We start from the raw sequence: 26,102 nt of genomic DNA, 5'->3' as shown, positions 1-26,102 counted from the left end.
TAAACGATAGCTTGAGTAATAAGTCGGAATATCAAGAATCATTATAAAAAGCCCAATGAAAATAAATCGGTATCACACGTGGCGGCAATAAATAATCCCAGTTGTTATTATTGTAAGAGCCCAGAGCATTTCATTTATAAATGCCCGACATTCATGAAGCTACCGGCAAAGTCGAGGTTGGAGCACGTTAGAAAATTAAATATGTGCACAAATTGTCTAAGATCGTCTTACACAGTAGAATCATTTGTTTCAGGCGGTTGTAGAGAATGCGGTCGTAAACACAATACCATATTACATTTTCGTGAACGTGAATCATCAAACATTGATCAAGTTAATCATTCAAAACCATTGGAAAAATCAGTATCGGATGTATCCGTTACGAACGAGAGAAACAATATATCTGAAACGGAAAGGTCATCAGTGACTACGCATGCTTCAAACAAGGAAAAAGCGGAAATTTTGTTATCCACTGCATTAATCGACATTAAGGATAAATTCGGTAAATTTCATACATGTAGACTTTTGCTAGATTCCGGTTCTCAATCGAATTTCATTAGAAAAGATTTATGTAACACATTGCAATTAAACAAACAATCCGTCAATATCCCAGTGGCGGGCATAAGTCAGTCAAGTTTAAACATTTCAGAAAAAAGTAATGCAACCATACAATCAAAATACAACGCATTTAAAATCGAATTACCATTTTTAATTCTAGATAAAATTACAGAAAACCTTCCCATTTCTAAAGTTAAATTTGAAAATCTTCAAATACCAAAAAACATCATTTTAGCTGATCCAACATTTCATTTACCAGGTCAAATCGATTTATTAATTGGCGCAAGCATGTTTTACGAACTGTTATCAATCGGTCAAGTTAGATTAGGTGATCATTTACCAATTCTACAGAAGACAAAACTTGGTTGGGTGATTTCAGGCGGTGTACCGTATCATGCCACTGATCGAGCAAACAAACAGCAGGTCTCGGTTTGCAATTTTGCAAATAGAAAGATTTTGGCTTTTGGAAACGGTTAATAACACCCATCATTTATCCAAGGAAGAGGCAGAGGGCGAGGAACACTTTATCAAAACAACGAAACGTGATGAAAGCGGACATTTCGTGGTTAGCTCACCATTTCGTGAAAATATATCAGAACTCGGTGATTCGTATCGTAGCGCATTAAAACGATTTAAGCTTTTAGAAAACAAGTTATCAAAAAATGACGACTTAAAAAATCATTTTGATCATTTCATGCAAGAATATCGAATGTTAGGACATTTTTAAGCAATCTAGTACCACCACAAAAATCAGAGTAGCTTTTGACGGTTCTACTAAAACTGATAGCGGCATTTCTTTAAACGACAAACTAAAAGTCGGTCCTACAGTTCAGGACGACCTTTTTTCCATTCTTACGCGGTTTAGAAAACATACTTTCGTGATAGTTGCCGACATCGAAAAGATGTATCGACAAATTTTCATTCAAGACGATCAACGCGATCTGCAGCGGATATTGTGGAGGTCTGATTCTGATCAAAGTCTCCAACAATACAGGTTAAATACCGTTACTTATGGCACGGCCTCAGCAGCTTTCTTGGCTACTAGGTGCTTACGTCAAGTCGGTATCGAAACACAATCTTTAAACTCAACAGCAAGTAATACCATTCTTAAAGACTTTTATGTGGACGACCTTTTGACAGGTGCCGAATCCATTGACGGTGCTAAACATTTGATGCAAGATCTCATTAAAATATTAGATTCATACGGCTTTCCTTTGAGAAAATGGAGCTCAAATGATAGGACAATTTTGGAAAATATAACTAACAATGGTTCCAACCCCACTCATTTTATAAGTGATGACAAAGTTACTAAAACGTTAGGTCTACTTTGGAATTCAGAGACAGACGTTTTTCAATATACGGTTGACATTAAATTCAAAAACGAGCGCATTACAAAGCGAACAATACTATCTACGACTTCGCAAATCTTTGACCCGTTAGGACTTGTTGGCTCGGTCGTAGTCACAGCTAAAATTATTTTGCAACAACTTTGGCATCTCAAGTTGGATTGGGACGAAGCCATATCCATTGATTTGTATATTACTTGGTTTAAATTTTACAATGAAATTCATTCACTAAATAATTTAAAAATACCTAGACACGTCATTTGTTCAGATTCAATTGCTATACAATTACATACTTTTTGCGACGCATCAGAACAAGCTTACGGCACTTGTGTCTACATACGTTGTACCGACGCAAGCAACAATTATTTTGCAAGGCTTTTATGCGCAAAATCTCGTGTTGCACCATTAAAAAGACTATCTTTACCACGTTTAGAGTTGTACGGCGCTCTATTAGCTGCTCAATTAACGCACAAGGTAATTAATTCCATTAATATTAAATTTGACAGAATCATTTTTTGGTGCGATTCAACTATTACGTTGGCATGGATTGCAGGTGAGCCAAGTCAGTGGAATACATTCATAGCAAATCGCGTTTCAAACATCCAGGAATTAACTGATCAATATCAATGGAGACATATCAAATCTGAGGAAAATCCTTCAGACATTATTTCGAGAGGAGCAACACCGCAACATTTAGCTAGTTCTAAATTATGGTGGCATGGCCCTCATTGGTTGACTTTAAGCGAGGAATCATGGCCCTATCCAAACGCATCGTCTTCTGTCAATATACCAGAAAGAAAGACTCCTAAAGTTTCATTAACTACTAACAACACCAAAATCAACAACATTTTTGACACATTTTCATCACTCACAACTTTCAGAGATAGTAGCGTGGTGCTTTCGCTTTAGACATAACACTACTTGTCTTGCAAAAAATAAAATAACAGGCCCTTTATCGATAAATGAGTTCAATTCTGCTACATCTAAATTGATAAGCATAGTTCAATCAAATGAATTCGCAGCTGAAATCAAATCGTTATCACATTCAAATTCAGTCTATCCTAAAAGCAAATTAATTTGTCTAAATCCATTTTTAGATGACAAGGTTTTAATTCGCGTCGGTGGAAGACTAAAGTTGTCTGAATTGCCCTACCGTACTAAATATCCGATAGTATTACCAAATCGGCATCCCTTTACACGTTTGTTAATTTTACACGAACATCAAAGACACCTTCACAGTGGAATGCAAGCTACTTTGTATGCTATTAGGTCAAAATATTGGATTTTAAATGGTCGAAGCACAGTTCGCGGCATTTTAAGACGTTGCATCATATGTTTCAAGGCCAAACCTATTGACACGTTTCATCAAATGGGTAATTTACCTCTTGCAAGATTAAAACCCAGTAGGCCTTTTTCTACCACAGGTATAGATTTTGCTGGGCCGTTTTTTATTAAAGATGGCAAATATCGAAATCGAAAGATCGTTAAGTGTTATCTATGCATATTCATTTGATTTGTGACAAAGGCGACACATTTGGAATTGACAGGAGATTTGAGCGCTGATTTATTCCTTAATGCTTTAAAAAGAATGGTTTCAAGGCGGGGTTTATGCAAAGCTATTTATACCGACAATGGCACCAATTTTGTTGGCGCAAACAACGAATTAAAACTTTTGCTTTCTGACTTGCATAAAAATTCAAAATTTCGAGAATTCATTATTCAAAATGCTATATCATGGAACTTCATTCCACCTAGATTACCACATTTCGGAGGTATTTGGGAGGCCGCAGTGAAGTCGGCAAAATACCATCTCCAACGAATATTCAATAAGTCATTTTTAACTTTCGGAGAGTTTTATACAGTATTGACGCAAGTGAAGCTGTGTTAAATTCTCGCCCTCTAACCCCCATTGTCAAATGAACCCAATGATTTCCTATCTCTCACACCTGGTCATTTCCTTATCGGCGAACCGCTCACAGCTCTTCCTCAAGATGACGTCACGGACACTCCATGTAACAGATTATCACGGTACAAACATTTACAGCAATTGTTTCAACACTTTTGGGCGCGATGGTCCAATGAATACTTGAATTCCTTACACCAACGCACCAAATGGAAGTTGCAGGTCGGTGGAGTTCAAGTAGGATCCATGGTTCTGCTGAAAGATGAGCACGCTCCACCTCTACAGTGGAAAATGGGACGTGTGTGTGCAACCTTTCCTGGCCAAGATGGCGTTACTCGCGTAGTGGACGTTAAAACCGCCAGTGGTATAGTGCGACGAGGTGTTGCTGAAATTTGTGTCTTACCTATTGACCCTTAAGTATTGCATGTTAATTATTCATATCATCTAAATATTTAAATATGTATTTTTGTTGAAAGAGCGTAAACTTTCAAGGCCGCCGGTATGTTCTGTACTTTTGTTTACACATCCAATGTATTGAATGTTCCGTGATCTTACGCATGTGCGAGTGGTCCAAGCATTGTGTGTCCAGTACTCTCCAAGCCATGCGAGAAGTCACACCTATCTACGAGTCATTAAAGGTGTGTTCCCAAAACGTTACATTAATTTCATTTGCCCAAAATCGCAGTTGAGTAATCAACAATAACTATACAGCACGAACAACGAGATCGCCAACTGGATAAGGAAATTATGCGTATGTGCCGTGCTCGTATCTCTCGCACCTCTTGATACGTACGTTTATGGTCGTTTGGGTAAGTTCATAGGTTTTGGCAGCTATCTTTAGCTGCTGTTTTCACACCGATATATTTTTAAGTTCAATACCTACCCTGTATGTCGAGAATGGAGTTTTTGCGGACCTATATATTAATTTAGCCTAAGGAATAACTTTTATGTTTTTTGGCGAATTTACAAGTGTGTGTAATAGAATCATAATAAATCACAAAAAACAATCTACAATTTTTATTTAGACAGAATCGCCTGTAGAATTTTATGTGTTCTTAAATAGATAAGATTTTATTCTTTTGAAATTTAAATAATTTTATTCTACAGTTTCCAAAAATGATTAAAATCAGATCATTTTAACTTGCAATTAATTATATTTTATGTTACCTGCAGAAATATATCAATTAATGATAATCATCTTATCATTTTGTTAATTTTTTTTAGAGTCAAAGATAAAGATATATCTTTAATTACTGCAGTAGAAAATCTTCACCTGGAAAAATCAAAAAAACTAGAATCATTAACTCAAGAAATTCTTCAACATTATGATAAATTGAAAGTTACCACCAACAATGTTAATCCATTATCTACAGTTTTTCCTTCAATACCAAATATAAAAGTAAGTACCTATATCGATATACACTATTAGTCTTAACAGATTGGTGTCAAAATCCCCTGTGATCGTATTATAGGCGATAATATATTATATATTATAATTTTGTTTTTAATGTGTTGGTCGTATGTTGTATAACAGGGTTTCAGAGTTTGCTGACACCCATTGTGTGGCAGGAGTTGGGGGTGCAAGGGTAAATATGAAAATCGCCCCGTCATCAGATTAATGTCAGCAACCCATAATATTCTATGCAAATAAAAAAAAAACGTGGGTTTAATTGTTGTTGCAAAAAAGTATAAAAAAATAGCAAAAAAATTTATTTTTTCTTGGATTTCTCGTCGACAACTTACCAACTATTCATTTTAGACAAAAATGGAAGAGGAAAAAAGTTTTGTAATAAAGTTTTGATCTAGATAGAGTTAGTTGTAGTATTCGAAAAAATAAATATTGTTATTCGGTTAATCGGAATAATCATTTAAAAAATTGCAAAAAATGCTAGTTTATTTGTCAATTTTTTTCAGACACTTGAATAATACCTACAACCTTCATACTTTTCCCAATTAAACTTCTTACTGCATAGAATCATCACACCAAATTTCATCCAATTCGGTTCGATAGATAATAATTGTTTAAATTTTTTTTTAATTAAAAAATTTTCAAAATCAAATTTCTAAAAATCTAAAGCCTTTGAATACTTGAAAATTTCACCACAAAAAGAAGAGCTCTCAAGCTTTAAAATTATTTTTGAAAAATTCAAGTAGGACGATTAGGTGAGCCGTGGTGATTGTTTAAACATTTTCGAAATTTTCACGCTTATAAACAATAGGCCCATTCAGTGGTATATAATTTTTAACTTTTTTTTTCATATTCTGATAGTAATCTTAAAAAGGTCAACACTGCGGGAGAACAGGTAATGACGTCACGATACCTGCCACTCGGCGATCAAGTCGCGAGCAGTCGGAGAGATGCGTAGATATTTGCTATACTTTTACCTATATTATAACCTATATTTTTAACTGTAAGTATAATAGAGACTGTAAGTCTTGTTGAAATGCATTTTCACACAACATATTTATTATAAACATAGAATGACTTGGAATACCTAAATATATTTTCGGATTTTTCTTAATGACGTAAATGGTTCGCTTTTCTACATTTTCTTTTGCGTTCCATTTTTGTACAAATGTATCCAACGTACTAGACTCGGTACTTGTGGATGTATGCGACGACGTGTTTGTGCCAGTAGTACTTTGACTAGTATTTGAAGCAACTCAGAACCACCCTCGTTTTTCTTTGGTTGCCCGTCTAGGGGGTTGTAAAATATTATTATTTAAATAAATTGCTTATAGGTCCCTCTCGCCACGTATTTCGAAATTTTTGTGGACGGGAACGTTTAGATGGGGTAGAATTTTTTTTTTCGACATAAATTTGAAAATTCTGCTCTAAATGTTTAAATAATAATATTTATAACCCCTTAGACGGGCAACCAAAGAAAAACGAGGGTGGTTCTGAGTTGCTTATAGGTCCCTCTCGCCGACGTATTTCGAAATTTTTGTGAACGGGTACGTTTAGATGGGGCAGAAATTTTTTCCAGCATAAATTTTATAATTCTGCTCTAAATGTTCAAATAATAATATTTAAAACCCTCTAGATGGAAAACCAAAGAAAAACTAGAGTGGTTCTTAACTGCTTATAGGTCCCTGTCGCCGTCGTATTTCGAATTTTTTGTGAACACGAACATTTAGATGGGGCAGAATTTATTTCCGGCATAAAGTTGAGAATTGTGCTCTAAATGTTCAAATAATAATATTTTACAACCCCCTAGACGTGCATCCAAAGAAAAACGAAGGTGGTTTTGAGTTGCATACCGTGGCTGGGGAAACCGTGGATAACATCACACAAACTTTTCATTTTTCGGTAATGAAATAAATATTTTATTCGGAGTCGATCCTGAGGTACTTTTGCAGCCTGGAACTATACAATATTTGTACAATCCTCGGTTTCGACCCATTTAGACATAAAAACAATGATTAACGAAACTGCCAAGCGAACCACACACCGTATAACACAGAATGGGATGAGAGCGGGCGCGAGCGGAGTGCTCTGCCGGTCGCCCGTACCGGTATGGAACCTGATGGGAACCTGATGATCCGCCCATTATTTTTGGAGTTATAGCCCGGTAAAGTTAACCCTTATTTACAGCAAAACTATAAGGATATAAGGGCTATTTTTTAACTAATATGTTTGTCATTTTGAGTACTTTCCAGATATAAATTTTCAAAATTTGCAATCACGGGCGTCCCATTTAAAATGTCACTTAAATATATTCAAGACCACGTGAAATCAATGAGGTATCAGTGGTGGGGGGAGCAAACACACAGCTACTCCGATCTGAATTCTCGAGTTCAAAAATGCGACGCTCGGAAAATTTTCACTTATCTCAGCTTCTAATGGACCAATTTCGATGATTTTTTTTTAAATCGATGTCTCGCAACTTAAAAAATTCAATTATCATATTTTCAACTACCTTTTATTATTAATTATTGGACTTTTGACATGCCGATAAACAGTTACTTTTAAACAATGATTAATTTATTATGTTTATTTATTTACTATGTTAATATTCACGACCAAAATTTTTGCATGTTGCACCAGGTAATACTAGTAAGTTTGTTTAAATATTATAAAATTGTTTAAACAATAATTATTTAAATAAACAACTGAAAATTGGCATTAATTTTTAGTTGTACGATAAATTTCTAAAAATCTTAAAAAAAAATAAATTACGAATTTTTTTATTTATATATAAAAAAGTATAAGAATCTTTTGGATACTTCAATAAATAGTACACACATTTCATGATTTTTCAAATTTTAAACTATTTATTTCAATTTTTATTTACAGTTAATCTAATGTAATTCTAATTCACATGCCTCATCAGTATTATCACAATCTATTTCGTCGTCGATTTCCTCGTCCCGCAACTGCAAAATATCATTTTCTAACAACTCAGAATTCTGATTGTCGAGTTCACTTGCACTTTCTTCCGACATGTCTTCTTCAAAATCGATTTCGAACTCGTCTACTTCCACTGTTTTGTAAGCATTTTTACACATTTGCCCTTGGCAATGGGTGCAATACTCAGAGCATTTTTGAACTCGAGAATTTCGATCGGAGTAGCTGTGTGTTTGCTCCCCCACCACTGATATTTCATTGATTAAACGCGGTCTTGAATATCTTTGACTGACATTTTAAATATGACGCCCGAAAATAATGGACGGATCATTAGTTTTTTTTTAAATACTCCTCTTTCCGAGTACTTTCAAACCATATTTTAAAATTTAAAAAAATTGAAAAAAACATTAAATTAAATATTGCAATAGGCCCATTCAGTAGAATTTTTTTTGCATATTCTAAAAGTTTACCCTTTAATTAGTTAGTATGTCAAAAATCCATTTTTTGTTTCAACGAGAAATGTGTGAAATAAATTAATGAAAACAGAGCGCGGAAAAACGTTAAGCAACCATTGCCTGACGTCATAATACTGGTACGGGCGACCGGCAGAGCACTCCGCTCGCGCTCGCTCTCATCCCATTCTGTGTTATACGGTGTGTGGTTCGCTTGGCAGTTTCGTTAATCATTGTTTTTATGTCTAAATGGGTCGAAATCGAGGATTGTACAAATACTGTATAGTTCCAGGTTGCAAAAGTACCTCAGGATCGACTCCGAATAAAATATTTATTTCATTACCGAAAAATGAAAAGTTTGTGTGATGTTATCCACAGTTTCCCCACCCACGGTATGCAACTCAAAATCACCTTCGTTTTTCTTTGGTTGCACGTCTAGGGGGTTGTAAAATATTATTATTTAAATATCTAGAGTAGAATTTTCAACTTTATGCCGGAAAAAAAATTCTACTCCATCTAAATGTTCGTGTTCACAAAAAATTCGAAATACGTCGGCGAGAGGGACCTATAAACAGTTAAGAATCACTCTCGTTTTTCTTTGGTTGCTCGTCTAGGGGGTTGTAAATATTATTATTTGAATATTTAGAGCAGAATTTTAAAATTTATGCCGAAAAAAAATTTTCTACCCCACCTAAACGTACCCGTTCACAAAAATTTCGAAATACGTCGGCGAAAGTGACCTATAAGCAATTTATTTAAATAATAATATTTTACAACCCTCTAGACGGGCAACCAAAGAAAAACGAGGGTGGTTCTGAGTTGCTTCAAATACTAGTCAAAGTACTACTGGCACAAACACGTCGTCGCATACATCCACAAGTACCGAGTCTAGTGCGTTGGGTACATTTGTACAAAAATGGAACGTAACAGAAAATGTAGAAAAGCGAACCATTTACGTCATTAAGAAAAATCCGAAAATGTATTTAGGTATTCCAAGTCATTCTATGTTTATAATAAATATGTTGTGTGAAAATGCATTTCAACAAGACTTACAGTCTCTATTATACTTACACTTAAAAATATAGGTTATAATATAGGTAAAAGTATAGCAAATATCTACACATCTCCCCGACTGCTCGCGACTTGATCGCCGAGTGGCCGGTATCGTGACGTCATTACCTGTTCTCCGCAGTGTTGACCTTTTTAAGATTCTTACAAATTCAGAATGAAATATGTATATCACTTATTATTAATCCTATTGCCCTAATTTTTTTAAGATATATTTAGGTGGTTAAATACTATCAGAAAATGAATAATATATATCACTGAATGGGCCTATTGTTTATAAGCGTGAAAATTCCGAAAATGTTTAAACACGGCTCACCTAATCGTCCTACTTGAATTTTTCAAAAATAATTTTAGAGCTTGAGAGCTCTTCTTTTTGTGGTGAAATTTTCAAGTATTTAAAGGCTTTAGATTTTTAGAAATTTGATTTTGAAAATTTTTTAATTAAAAAAAAAATTTTAAACAATTATTATCTATCGAACCGAATTGGTTGAAATTTGGTGTGATGATTCTATGCAGTAAGAAGTTTAATTGGAAAAAGTATGAAGATTCTAGGTATTATTCAAGTGTCTGAAAAAAATTAACAAATAAATTAGCATATTTTGCAATTTTTTAAATGATTAAATGATTGTTGCAATAACAATATTTATTTTTTCGAATTGCAACTAACTCTATCTAGATCAAAATGTTATTACAAAACTTTTTTCCTCTTCTATTTTTGTTTAAAATGAATAGTTGGTAAGTTGTCGACGAGAAATCCAAGAAAAAAATTAATTTTGTTGCTATTTTTTTATACTTTTTTGCAACAACAATTAAACCCACATTTTTTTTTATTTGCATAGAAAAATTATCATTTCTGATGTTATTTAGAAGCCGTTAAAGCAAAAATCTCCGATCATATGCGTTTTACCCAATCCGAAACAGATACCGTCTGGACTACGCATACAGTTTGCGCGCTCGGTAAGTGTTACATTTGACCACATTTTAAATGCCCCTGCCCCAACTAGGCTGTCAGCAACTTTCATTTTCGTACTCCCCCGAAGGTCTAGATGTCTAGAATATATATTATGAGTTGCTGACATTAATCTGATCACGGGGCGATTTTCGTATTTACCCCCGCACCCCCAACCCCTGCCCCACAAGGGGTGTCAGCAAACTCTGAAACCCTGTTATACAACATACGACCAACACATTAAAAACAAAATTGGCCATTAATCCGATCACGGGAGATTTTGACACCAATCTCTCCGTCTATATGTAAGTTTTGAAGTTTGCAAAAAACTCCAAGATAGGTCGATATTTTTTTATATATTTATTGGAAATGGGTAATAATAATAAACAGTGAGTTGCTGATTAGGTATATTTAATTTAAATCATTATTACAGCAAAGCAAGTGATCAACTTACCTATATTTTTAATATGAAATGTGTAACAAAAGAAGGCGGTTTGCCAGTAAAATTATGAAATTGAGATTTTTCTCGCCATGTAGAAAAAAGCGAAATATTCATTGCACGCCTCGTTTTAGCTAAGAATACGATAGGTTTCAAGTTATAGGTGTTGAAAAGTATACAGCACTCGACAAAAAAGTTTAATCAGTTAGAGACTGATTCAAGAATTGGACCAAATTTTACAAAACCAAATACCCATTTCAGTTTTGGCTCATCAGAGGAATGCAAGTTCTAAATGAAGACCCACAGTTTCTCTATTTTCGATTATCCTGGAATTGGTCCTACAGTTTTAGTGGACGCAAAAAAATGGAAGAGATGGATCTCAAAAGAAAAAAACAAAACTAATTTAAGCTGCTGGATGTATCTTATGACGGTTAATGTTTAGAGAACTGTCTTTCATTTTTCACTTTTTTGGAATCAATACTGACGTCTTATGATAATACAAATACAATAATCTCCAGTTACTAATAAAATTTCACCAGAATCTGCTTTATAAAAATGGTTCTTGCAGATTTGTTAATTTTTGTACAATAAATTATGGTGACATATCCCTTTCTTGCTTATTTCATTTCGATATTATTATAAATATTAGACATTTTCTTAAAAATAAGCCTTTAGACCAGTTTTTTTATGAATAATTATTTATACAATAATAAAGAAACTTACTTAAATATTATTACATAACAAAAATCATCCATAAGCAAGTAATTCTTAAAATCCATTTCCTGTAAAATGTACAGTCTTTGAGAGATTTTTTTTTATAAATATACTGATATATTTTGATCTAAACAAGACAGTTATATATTATAGCTCTCATAATGACTATAAAAACACATTGCAGTGAGTAAAAACTTTGGACAAAAGACCTTAATTTTTATACTTAACTATATTTTATTTATATTTTAACCATCTATCATAATTACATTATATTCCTTATCACAGTATAAAATATTTTTCAATTTTCATCTTCCTCGTCCTGTTCCTCCTGCTTTTCCTGGATTTGTTCACTTTCATCAGTTTCGTATTCTTCACCTTCTTCAAACACTTCTTCTAAGTTACTTTCCTGTTTATCTACGAATTCGTCGTCTTTGTCTTTCTCCTCTGCGTCTCACATAATTATCAAAGGTAACATTTCCTCATCAATATACGCTTGCTTCAGTGAGCAATTTGGCTGCATCTACATTTCCACTTTCTCTTAGTTTCATGGAGGTAGCAAATGACAATTTTTCTGTAGATGTTTGTTCACGAATCTCCTGTGTTTCTATACGTTTAATAACGACAGAAATCCTTAGAGGGACGACCACCCTTTTCTGATGTAGACGCTTTACGAGCATCCTACAGGCAACGAACAACAATCTTCGAGACATTTATTTATTCTCCATCTTGCAAAACAAGCCGCAAAAAATGCTTTTCCTGTATATGTGATTAGAGTTTTCGTTGCATTTTCATCAAAATATATGTGGAAATTCTCTTTTAGAAAGTCAAGAACACGTTTTTTTCGCACTTTGACTGATTCGCGTGAAAATTCCATCACTATTTGATGTAATTTCAGGCGTGTTATTGGTTCATCAGCCATTGTAATATAAACAAAGAAAAACAGTGCAAATAACAAATAACAATACAGTACAAACAAAAATAGAACGGAAATATCACACTAAATACTGTCGGGCACAAAAGCGGGTGAATAACTGAAGTAAACCCATTTGTACGCGCCATATAAATAGGTCATTTACGGCCTTATCTGCAAATATCTGCAGACAAATTAAGTGTAATTATATTCCCAAGTATCCTGGCATTAATTTGATAGGTATATGAAAGTATAGTCTCGTATAGTACTAGATCAGATAACGACCTAAATTAGAAAATTCGCCGAAAATTACGTGCTGCATATAATCAGCAAAAAACCATTAAGGCTTAATTCAATAATTTCCTCAGGTACATGAAAAGAACGACAAAAGACCGTACTTTTAAGCCCTGTATAGTGTAAATAAATTTATAAAGGCCTAAATGTTGTACAAGCTGTCAAACATTGCGTTTTTTTCAAGAGACAAAACGATATAAAAATTCGCATTATTTTTAACAGATTTAACCGTTTATAACATCTATATAAAAGCTTGAATCGATCCAATATTTTCTGAAAAATTAGTTCAGTATTAGGGGTATCTACCGTGTAAATTTTAGCGTTAAACAAATAAGTGAAATTTTTAGGTTTCGATCGGGTTTTAAGGATTTTTTACTACTGTGCGACGCCTCGTAGAGACAGGCCCCGTCATCCAGGACCGCTGACGCGGCCGTTTAGAGCGGTTCGTAGGACCTCTTCCTGTCCTGGCTGGGGATAACCATAACAAAAACGTTACAATTTATATCGACGCGTTACTACGAAAACATGTTATCTCAAATTTACCTTGGAAAACATGCTATCTAAAATTGTACTTGGAAAAGATGCTACCTAAAATTGTGTGTGGAAAACATTCAGATTGATCTGGGAAAACATGTTATCAGATAAGAGTGCGCTATTAATTTTTATATCAAAGTAAGCTTGTATGAATAAAATCGAATAATTTTTAGTAATAAACATTTTTATAATTTGTTATTTCAAAAAACGTTGAGTAATGTACGTGTTGCAGCACACTGCATGCATGTTATTCTATTTTTTTAATTAACTATTTTGTTGTTTATAAGTTAATAAAATTAATTGAAAAATGTTGAATAAAAATAAAATAAACACTGTACCTGAACATAAATATTCCTTACTTTTTGCAAAATATATTATATAAGTTTATTAAAAGTGCACGGTTTCAATCATTCAATATGCATTTCAACGTCAACGCAGGCAACTTAAATTTCTAGTCGAACTTAATTTTGTATGAGATAGCATGTTTTCCAAGCTCAATCTGAGGTAGCATGTTTTCCACACACAATTTTAGGTAGCATCTATTCCAAGTATAATTTTAGATAGCATGTTCTCCAAGCTAAATTCGTAGTAACGCGTCGATATGTCAGTATATTAGGGAGTTCCACAAAGAAAGGAAAAGTATAGGGAAAGCTATATTGTTCTGTCATTGTTAATGGAAGCACAAATACACAAATTTATTCGGCAATAATTATTTCTGGAACGATAATAATTTTATTGCTACTAGTGATGTGCTGTTTTGCAATACTCTTTTGCACAAAACTGTTTAAAAAGCGAATTACTGCAAGTGTAATCAAAGACGTAAAAGCACAGTCACCCTCCTCCGTTTAGAGCACCTATTGAAAAAAGAAGTAGCGATTTAAAATTTAATTGAAAGTAAAGAAAAAACGTTTTAAATGAAAAAAAAAACTGTTAAATTAAGTGAAGTAAAGTTATTAATCTTATGAGAACATAATTTAATATGAAAATTCAGGTGAAAATTTCCCACAATAAACTTCCTGGTAAAAGGTGGTAAAAACTTCAGCCCGAAAGCTTCATTGGTTTGGCGTTGGCGGAATTTGTTATCTAAGAAGATGTTATTTTCAATTCATTTTTCCCAAGCTCACAGGCGTTGTAGAGTTTCGATCATTAGTTGTTTTTGTACCTAAATAGTTGTATTGACATATGCATTTACTGAGAATTTAGTTTTTCAAATTTAATTTGTTTAAAAATGACTGAAAAATGTTAATATTTATTAAATTGTTAATATATGTAATTATTATAAAATAAAATAGTAACCTGTATACTTTAGTTTTCTTCGAATTTAAAAAAAAATCGTTGTAAGTTGATTAGAAGCTGAGATAATTTTTTTTTTATTTAATCGCAGTGACCTTAATTATTAATATTAAGAGTCGAAATTTGGAGTGAGTATACATTAAGAGCTATATTTTCATGTCCTACATTAACATTAAGGTGAATTCAACTATTTAATTGCGAAAAAGAAGATAGCGGCGATGCGTTCTATTACTTGGTCTAGCGATCGAGTGCGGAGAGCGAGGCAGAGCATGCGCGCTTAACAATTTAATAAATATTAACATTTTTTCAGTCATTTTTAAACAAATTAAATTTGAAAAATTAAATTGTCAGTAAATGCATAAGTCAATATAACTATTTAGGTACAAAAACAACTAATGATTGAAACCCTATAACGGCAACGCCTGTGAGCTTGGGAAAAATGAATTGAAAATAACATCTTCTTAGATAATAAATTCCGCCAACGCCAAGCTAATGAAGCTTTTGGGCTGAAATTTTTACCACTTATTAAGGGTGCAAAAAGCCTCAAACATCCTGAATTACAAGTGTCTGCGATGAAAATTGCATTAATTATTATTAGCAATTGAAAAAAACGGACATTTTCGACCATTTTTGAGCTCTTGCGCTCTCTATCGGAATTTAATCCGACTTGTCTTATTTTACAGATTTATTTAATACCTACCTTTTTTGTATAAACCTTTTTTCTCTATGAATAACGCGAGTCAAAGAACCACTTTCTCAAGTAGATTTTTTGATATTTTGTTTATATCACGTTTCGGAACAATATTCCGCAGAGAAACTTCTAATAGTATTCTTTTCCCGAAAAAAAGTTACAATGACTGGCCTAAAACAGAAAATCAGAATATCAGATAATATATAAAAAATTATAGATTACCGCAGTCACAGAAGGAAGAAATCGTAAAGCAAGTAGATAAATTACTTAAAACTGTTACAATCGAACATCTATTAGTCCATATAACTCACCATTATATAAAAGAAATCTAGAATAGGAAAACAAGATTGGTGATTAGTAATAGATTTTAGATAATTAAATAAAAAAATTGTTCAAAATAAATTCATTCCCATTGCCTAATACCGAAGATATACTAGATCAGTTAGGAAGAGCTAAATACTTTTCTACAATAGACTTAGATTGACTTCTTTCTACCAAATAGAATTAGAAAAAAAGTCGTGCTCTTACAGCGTTTTCTACAAATTCAGGACATTATCAATATAAAAGATTACCGTTTGGACTTGATATTTGAACAGTTTTTCTTGTACGATTACAATAGCAATGTCCAGTCTCAAAACGACTGCATTTCTGTATGTGGATGATATTATTGTTTTTGAATGTAGCCTTAAACATCGTAATACAAACCGTATTAATGTTTTTGAAAGATGTCGAAAATATAATTTAAAATTAAATCCAGTCAAGTGTAATTTTTTACAACGAGAAGTACATTATTTAGGTCATTTAATTTCTGACAAAGGGATTAGTCCAGATCCGAAAAAATAAGAAATCGTTCCAAAAAATACGGATGATGTTGGACGGTTTATTGCATTTTTAAATTATTGTAGGTTTATGCTAAACTGCTGCTGCTGATATAGCATTACCATAAAAAATCAACCGAACGTCTAGGACAACCAGTCTAGTCAACTGTGAATTTGGGAAGTTCGTCTCCACGTGAAATAAATAAAATAAAACATTGATGTTCGAAATATATGACACAATAAATAAAGACTATTCAGAGCGGTCTCCAATACAAATGATAAGAAGAAAATTTATAACTAAGTATGATAAAGTTATGAAAATAACATTATCTAGAGCAAATTTAGATTTTGCACTGGAGAAGCTGATACAATAAAATACAAGCCAGTTAGTTACTCTTATGTTCTTCAATGAAAGATGATGTATTTAATTATATGAAGGTACCTATCTTAAAAAAAATAGGAGCTCACACAGGTGTAAAACGAAATTAAAGCATAAATATGTGCGGAAAATATGTCAAAAATGGTAAAAAGGCACGTACAAAATTGCGAAGAATTTAATAAAAGTAAAACAATCAAATATACTGTTGAATCTCTTGTAATTACAAAAACTCCTGTGACAAGTTTGGAATTAACTTGAGTGGATACCGTAGGACCACTGAAAATAATATGATATTGTTATAAACAAAAACAAATATCGCCAATAATTTCCTTTAATCAAAGTAAAATGTACATTCTTAATTATTATTATTGTTCGTCATTCAACTCTCTAATTCTAACTTATCCTTCGTTTCTATTCCTGTATCCAACTACCTTGTTTATATAAAAATGTTTATAAAATTATGAACAATCAGTCTATTCAGCGTTTCGGGACACGCACACTGGCCTTGGCGTTCCAGACACCGTCGCTCGGTCTGTCTTTCCCGCTCTTCATAACATTTCGGCCATCCTGTATATTCCCGTCCTCGGGAATTCCTTGGCCCTGACCTAGAAACAGAACTTAGCGGCAATATACTGTTACGAACATATTTATTGTTGAGGATCTGATGTCAAGTTCAAGATAATTATTTAGTCAGCATGAATGTGAAGATATGTGCTGTGGTTTGCCATTCGTCATTTGATGGATCTAAACTTCTGTTACACAATCTGTATACCACGCCCGCAATACGCTTTATCACCGGTACGCCGGGGCAGACGCCTGGCCAGGGCATCCGATCGACATACAAGCAACAAAGAACGCATTGTCTATTTATACTTCATTCATTTGCATTCTTAAACTCAGAACACAGGCTCCCTTTATAGTCGTCCTGCCCGACTATCACCCCCAATATTTCTATGTTTTCGTTGATTGTTACAGGTTACCTTTTAAGTCGTCCTGTCCGACTATCACCACCAATATATTGTGAATTGTATGTTTTCGTTGACTATCACAGGTTACCTTTTAAGTCGTCCTGTCGGACTATTACCTCCAATATATTGTATGTTTTCGTTGATTATCACAGGTTACCTTTTAAGTCGTCCTGTCCGACTATTACCACCAATATATTGTATGTTTTCGTTGATTATCACAGGTTACCTTTTAAGTCGTCCTGTCCGACTAGCTCTATCTTGACATCAAATCCTTTACAACAGAACAACAAAATACATCGTTATATCTTTCTTTAATTTTCCAATAAATCAATTAAGTCTTCTCTATCTCTAATATCTCATTCAGAAGCACTGTTAGAGAGATCGCTGTCTTTTTTACAACTCAAGTATGGTCTTAATGAGTCAACTGCTACTAAAGTACTGAAATTTTTATAACCTCTCATGCCTTTTACACTTCTTATTTTATAACGATCACCTTCGAATATTTTTACTATTTTATATGGACCATAAAACTTTTTGTTTAATTTTCTATTTACACCTTTCTCACTACATGAGATACCTCCTTTCCACAAAACCAAGTCACCTTTTTTTATATTTTCTAGGTGCCTCCCTTTTGCGATCATACTGAATTTTCATTTTTCTCGCTACGTTTTTAAGATTATCACTAGCCTTATCTCTTTTATCTCAAAAGTTAACGACTCTCGGTTGTGTTTCTAAATTACTTAATAAATTGCCTCTATACCCAAATAATAGTTCAAATGGCGTAAACTTCGTACTACTGTTCACGTAATTATTTATACCCCAAATGATTTCGGGAATTTTATCATCCCAATATCTGTCTTTGTCACTATTCATAGTTCTCATTGCATCTAATAAGGTTCGATGGAACCTCTCTACCTGACCATTTGCTCTAGGTGTAGTATTCGCAGTTCTGATATGACTGATCTGTTTATCACTTACAAATTCTTTGAAATACCGACTAGTAAAAGCCAACACATTGTCAGAAATTATGCGTTTAGGGTTAGGGTAACCCAAAAATTCTCCAAAAATTTGCCTCATATTCTTAATGCATTCTGCTGAACTTAGAGTTCTCGTTGGTCTTGCAACTACATATTTAGTAAAAGAATCGACTACAGTTAAAATATACGAAAAACCTGATTTACTTTTTGGAAATGGGCCTACATGATCAATGTGCACTGTATGCATTGGCTCATCCGACTTTGGTATCGGATGTAATTCACCTTCAATATTACCATATGCACCTTTACTATATCCACAATGAAAAAAATGCAGCTTTATACTTTTTAATAAAACGAGACATTTTTGAGAACCAAAATTGATCTCTAATTAATTTCAGACACCTTTCGAAACCCGGGTGACCGGGTTTCGAAATTTCATCATGATATTTTCGGAGAAATTGAAATCGTGCAAATTTTGGAATAACAAGTCTATCTCTATTTAATGTTTTTCTATATAAACGGTTATTTTTATAGCCTAAACTTCCGTAGCAGATTTTTGTCAGATTTGTTTTTGATTCAGAAGATCTTTAAGTCTTTGAAAAGCTGTTGACTGTGTCCCTCCCCATTCAAAAATTGCATCTTTCCGAGTTAATTTTGCCAAAGAAAGAGCAATCATTGCAAAATCTTTAATAAATTTTCTGAAATAACCTGCCAAACCTAAAAATTGTCTAATTTCGTGGACATTTGAAGGCTGCTTAACGTTTTTGACTGCTTCTACTTTAACCAATCCTGGCGAGATACCGTTTGGCCCAATTTTATGGCCTAGAAAGTGTATGTGACTTTTTAAGAAAACACATTTTTTTTTTTAAATTCAACTTGAATCCAGATTCATTCAATAGTTCGTGGAACACAGAAAGTGCGTTTATCAGCCCAAACGGCATTTTGAGATACTCAAAATGGACGTCAGGTGTAATGAAAGCAGTTTTGCTAATTGAATCTGGTTCTACTGATATCTGATGGAAACCCTGATTACAATCTAAGCTTGTGAAAAACATTTTCCCCCTAACAAATTTAACTGTTCTTCCACATTTGGCATAGGGTATATATTTTTAACAGTGATTTTATTTAAAGCTCTGTAATCTACACACAACCTAAAATCATTATTTTTCTTTTTGACCAACACTACAGGGCTAGCATATTCAGACTGTGACTCCCTGACTATACCAGAGTATAACAACTCGTTTACTTTTTCTCTTATAATTATTGCTCGTTCATTTAACGACAATCTATAAGGACGATAACATACAGGTTTCGACTCATCTGACAACTTAATTTCTAACTGGCACCCCTTCACCACTCCTAACTCAGCAGATGAGTTAGCAAAACAATGTTGCCATTTATTCAGTACTTCTAAAACTTTCTCTTTTGACTCAGAATCTAAATCAGCATTTATGTCTACTTCACCTATCCTAACATGCTCTCTCTAACATGCTTAGTATTATGGCTCAGAGAACTCACCCTGTAATCTCTCATAGCGGTGCCGCCTTGACATCTGAGTCCTCTACTAATTAGCCTGCCTCGCCTCCACTGTATTTCTTCATTACTTAGGTTCGAAACCGGAACCAAACAATGAGACCCTCTAAACACCATTCCGGGAATACAAATCACACTTCTTCCGAACTGAAAGCGTTTGTTTTCCATCAAAACTTCATCCTTTTCATTCACATCGCTAATTTCACAGTCCACCATCGTCGTTGAGTGAGGATACAGTATACAGTATTTCAACAAACTAATTTTTGGTTGCATTTCCTCTCCTTGCTCAAAAATGTCTTGTAACCAGTTATCGTAATTTTTGATCAATTTTACAATCCCCGCACATATTAGAAGTGAAACACCTTCAGCATTTATTACCGGCTGTCCGACAATCATGTCAAAATTGTCCGTATCTGTTTGAACGACGTCAATTTGCAACATAAACTTTACCGACATCTCAGTTTTTATCGTATTGCCAATAAATTTTCGTTAATGGAACACTGCTTCGCATAGATTTGGTTAACATCTTTCCCTTTAATTTTCACAGATTTTTACTGGTTTCCCGAAGACGTACTCGGTTCATTAATATTGCATTTGCGAACTCTGCAATCTTCCTTTTTGTGTCCAAAACGGTTACAAAAATAGCATCGTAAAACACTTTTCATGCGACAATCTCTTGAAATATGTCCAAATTTGCCACAATTAAAACAACCTACGGATCTAATGGGAACTTTCTCATGTCTTTCAGGTCGTGACCTCTTTAATTTTTCATGTTCCTCCTGGTAGCTCTGGTAATTTTCAAGAGACGCTAAAAATCCTGCATATAATTCATTTGGAGTGTTACATTTGAAAGCCCTCGCATTTGCCTGTAATTCTAAAGGCAATCCTTTAATCAAACAGGAAATTGTAGCTTCGTTGTCCAACCTACACTGCTGTGTGACAGTTTCTCATGGTAATAATGAGTCATGGTTTCACATGGTTCTTTCTTTCTTGCAACAAGTTCCTCTAACACAGTTGCATAATCTGTGGATCTCAGAAATGCAAGCGTCAATACTGTTTTCCACTCATCCCAGGTTTTCTTATAATCCTCCAAACGATGAAACCATCTTCTTGCTGATCCCCGCAGTTTTTCTTGCATAAATGCAGTTTTCTGATATTCCGACCACTTGTGTATTTCTTCCAATCGATCGATTTTCTGAAACCATCCGGTAACCATCATTGTACTGTCATCTGGATCAAACAGTGGAATTATACCGCCATGAACAGATGATGACGACGGTTCCCCCAATACAGTCTCCAAGTTGGCCGACTCCAAGTTTGCTCTGAGTTGGGTGCAACTTTTATTAAAAATATCACTGATCTTCCTTTCAATGTGTTTTTCCAGCAAACTTTGGTAAAGAGCATTTTCATCATCACTCATCTTGTCATCATCACTCATCTTGACCACTTTAATGGGACACACTGTATATAGTTAATAACAGTTATAAATACGTTCTTTTTTTCTGTGAAAGACATGTGACACTATCCCACTTCTGTTGTTATAAACAAAAACAAATATCGCCAATAATTTCCTTTAATCAAAGTAAAATGTACATTCTCAATTATTATTATTGTTCGTCATTCAACTCTCTAATTCTAACTAACTTATCCTTCGTTTCTATTCCTGTATCCAACTACCTTGTTTATATAAAAATGTTTATAAAATTATGAACAATCAGTCTATTCAGCGTTTCGGGACACGCACACTGGCCTTGGCGTTCCAGCCACCGTCGCTCGGTCTGTCTTTCCCGCTCTTCATAACAATATATTTTAACAATACAATGTAACATATAATAAAAAATATAAATTGGCTTATATAAACTTTATATAAGCCATTCCATTCGAAAGTAAAGATGCTAAAACTATATCTAAAGCCTTAGCTGAAGAATTTATGATGAAAGGTATTTTTAAAATTTTAAAAACATATTTAGGAACCGAATATCTAAATGATCTTCAAAAATCAATTAATAAACTTTTTCAAATAAAACATTTAACATCAACAGTGCATCACCATGAATCATTTATTAGGTAGTTTAGAGAGAAATATACGAGTATTTGTAGCAAATTCAGCAAATTCTAATTGGAATACATTTTTAGCATACTATGTCTTTGGTAAAATAGCAAATTTATAAAAGAAATTTTCATTACAGTATCACCAAATATACAATATTTCTAGATGATTGAATGAACTTAAATTTAGATTGAATGAAGCTCACAAAAGAGCAGTAGAATTTCTTAATAAAGCAAAGCAAAAATGAAAACGTAATTACGTAAACATGTAAATCCATCTAATTTTTCTGTTAATGATTTATTGTTAGTTATGTTAAAATTAGATACCTCATGTACAGGTCCATTTAAAATTATCAATCAAAATGGCGTTAATTTCACAATTTTGATAGAAAATAAACATGTAAATGTTAATAATAATAGATATAGAAAAAATTAATTTGTGATGGTACCATACAATCAATTTTAGAATAAGCATTTAACCATATTCCTTTGTAAAATTATTACTTTGTAAGGGGGGAAGGGGTACTGTCATTATCATTAACCTACTTGCAACTTTGCAAGAAATGCAGTACGCAACGGGTCAAAGATCCTTGACCCGGTCTTCCGAACAATGACAATACATTTTTCGTACTCCGCAAAAAATACAGTTACAGACTATATAAATGATGTTCCACCGTGGAAAAAATAAAAACAAGATGTTGTCTGCGTATATGTCAGGATAGTTTAGTTTAAGGAACTGTTTTCCAGTAACAGATAAATAGTTCTATTGTATGGAAGTTTGGCAGGTCAAAAAATTGTTATACAATCGCTTTTGATATATGGCAAATTGTATAGTGTATGTGCGAGCACGGTGATTCCGACTTGTTGAAGTAATTTCAGATTGAATCGGTATATCATTTCTTTACAGTAATATTATTAACATAATAATAATAATCACAATCACAAACTTTGAAGTGAGTTTAATGAAATGAATAATAATTTTTAAAATCTGTTGGTTCATTGGTACATAATTCTTACAGCAATTCATGTGAGTGTAGGTATACGTCGCTGTCATAACTGTGATTTTTCCTTTTTATCTACTTAACTTTTCCTTTATTACCATCCAATTAAAAGTGAGCATACAATTCTATTTGAAATAGTCGATGCCCTGGTCATACTAATTTTTCAGACGAAGTATTCTATAATTATGAAAATATTTTCTTAAAAAATTGAATTCTATGTGAGAACAGGTGACTGATACAAATACATAAGACCAATTTTCAAAATTGATATTGAGACGATAAGAAAATATACATTTAGCACGGTGCTGAAATTATTTTAGATATCTGCCCTTTTGCAAGACAGAAGGAGTATTTCCCAAGTATATCTTTTAAGAAAATTAATAAAAGATTTCCATTTTTTACAGAAAACCGTTTTTTCTTTGGAAGATTTAGCAAGAGAATTGGAAAAATATGGATATAAATATAAAATAGAAACATTCCAAAAACAACCATATATTATGATGATGAAAATCTGTGAAACCAATGCCATAATGATGGGCAAGGGAGACACCAAAGAGGAAGCATTAAGAGACTTATTTGAAAATGTCATTCTAATGTTTGATAATGGCTTTTCTCTAAAAACTGAATTTTGAAATAGTTTCTGAAGAAATATTGTTATTTAAACAGTTTATTATGTATTATATTTATAATTGAGTATTGATGATTTAATATACAAGTGGATAGAATGTTTTATATGTATATTTGTAAAAGAATATTATTAACACATAGTGTATGTACAAATTATGTATTATGTTTAGAATATTTTGGAGATTGGAGGTGTCCCATTTTAATATACCAGGCTGCATAATTTTTTAAATTCGCCTTTTATAAAAAAATATTTCGAAACAAAAGTTATCAGGCTTCGAGGGGGCCAAATTATGTCGACCTTGAATTTGACCTTGAAATTAATTATCTAGTCCAAAATTTTATTGCTGATTCGTATTGTGCTAGTTCAGCCATCTAAGGCTCAGAAACGGCGTTTCCAGGAAAAAATGTAGAAGTTTTTTTTTACCCGTTCTATATGTTTTTTGGGCTGCTGAATCCGAATCTGAGGTTTACCACCTCGCCAGGCGTTGGATTCACAAGGAAAATTGCAAAAAACCTCAAATTTTCGTCACTTTTTTCGGTTTTTTGACTTTAACTCGAAAACTAAGCGTTTTTTGATTATAACTATGATATACCAAATTAAAGTAGACAAAATTTCCTACAAATACGTATAATAACTCTAAAGTCTGGTCAATCCATAACGTCGGTAGATCTTGTTAAAAAAATTGTATTTCTTGACTTTCCGCTAAAAAAGTTGAAAATGCTATTCTAACTGTCTGCTGGTGCCCTACTATCAACTGACTCTGCCATGTATATTTTCTGAAATCAGGAAAAGGCAAAAAATCTTCCATCTGTTTACCATCCTCCAAGCACCATCGAGAAATGCCTGGCAGAACATATACTATTCATACTTTCAGTCAGTGGTTGTTACTCTCAGAGTAATAAATAAAGGGGAGACCGCATTCCCTATTTCAGTACATAGCATAAGCAAGTAACCTCAACCTATTGTATGTTGATAAACAAATGATATATAAGTAAACACAATGGTCCCTGGTACAGTGGCGTACCAAGTTTAGGTTTAAAATCTATCATAATAAATAAGGAAACCATAAAAATTATACTTTTTAATAGAATTTGATAAAATCAGAAGTGCTCTATTATTTAAGCTTTCATGTGTAATAAATAGACAATAAATAGAAAAAAGTTTGTGGTTTTGTCAAAATATATAATTAATATTTTAAAAATATTTCCAGAACAAGAGTGACTAAAGAAAACTCCTCGATTGAAACTGTTATTATACTATAGCTACCAAGCAAACATAATTTTACAAGTATCCAATGCTACAAAATATGCATTCAATGGCATTGCCCGCTATTAGTTCTATTATTTCATTGTAGTTCTCGATTACTGGAAAAACTACATTTATTAAAATAAATAATTTAAATAAAATTACAAGAAAACGAGCAAAAATATATTTCATTAAAATCTGCTGGAATATAAACAATGCATAGAAAACAAAACTTTGTACTAAAAGTAACTGAAAAATTAAATTACATTGAACAACATTTAATCGTATGGGAAAATAAACATGTTCCAAGCACGTTTTAAATGCACTCAACAAAAATAAACTGAATTTTGAGCTCATAGCATTGACAGCTCCTCTCTTACGGAACGGGGACATGCGATTGAAGATGTTTCACTGGCAATTTCTCGAAGAGGGAACTTTAGAGATGGCACAACCTTTTCATCGACACTGCTAAAAATGTTTGTTAAATTATTCTTATTACCTTTTTAAAACATATTACATTTGATAAATCATATTCAGATATGGCTAAATTTTCTAGACACATTGCTCGTATCGCAGGATCTTATGGTATTCTACAAATAAACACAGAACTATTGTCAGTATCAAAATACAAACATAATAAATTAACAAATAAAATACTTAGGACACCTTACACCCTTGTAAGAACGCCCATGGAAACAATGTCAAACTTACTTGTGAAAAGAAGTAGCACATATTTGGCTCTTTTCCTGTAATTGTCGGCATATTATACACCGCTTTGACATTTTTATTGAAATTAAATAGAAAAACAGTTTAAAAAGACACAAAACCCTGAACTCGGCTAATATCTATTTCAGAACAATAGACTGTAATAATGGCGTCCCCTTTAGAACCGTTTAATGGCAGGCAATGATGCCACTTACGGCGTTTGAATTTCAATAATGTATTTTTTTTTCAGATATTCAAAATCTATAATTATAAAACAAGTTGCAAGTAAATAGTGTCGTAGTC

The 26,102-nt window shown here is 33.2% G+C and overlaps 2 long non-coding RNA genes across 2 annotated transcripts; one reads left to right on the top strand and one right to left on the bottom strand.

The window, feature by feature from the left end:
* Positions 1-4,392: 4,392 nt before the first annotated feature.
* Positions 4,393-23,946, top strand: LOC108912797. Its single transcript, XR_002763286.1, has 3 exons — positions 4,393-4,613; positions 5,029-5,203; positions 23,626-23,946. It is a non-coding gene; the product is annotated as an uncharacterized LOC108912797 (long non-coding RNA).
* A 1,318-nt stretch (positions 23,947-25,264) lies between these two features.
* LOC108912794 lies at positions 25,265-26,102 on the bottom strand. The gene is made up of 2 exons (XR_001964580.1): positions 25,806-26,102; positions 25,265-25,562 (listed from the first exon to the last, which is right to left on the bottom strand). It is a non-coding gene; the product is annotated as an uncharacterized LOC108912794 (long non-coding RNA).

This window comes from Anoplophora glabripennis, unplaced genomic scaffold (assembly GCF_000390285.2).
Source record: "Anoplophora glabripennis isolate ALB-LARVAE unplaced genomic scaffold, Agla_2.0 scaffold738, whole genome shotgun sequence".
Classification (NCBI taxonomy): domain Eukaryota; kingdom Metazoa; phylum Arthropoda; class Insecta; order Coleoptera; family Cerambycidae; genus Anoplophora; species Anoplophora glabripennis.
This window is presented reverse-complemented; position numbering and strand designations above follow the sequence as displayed.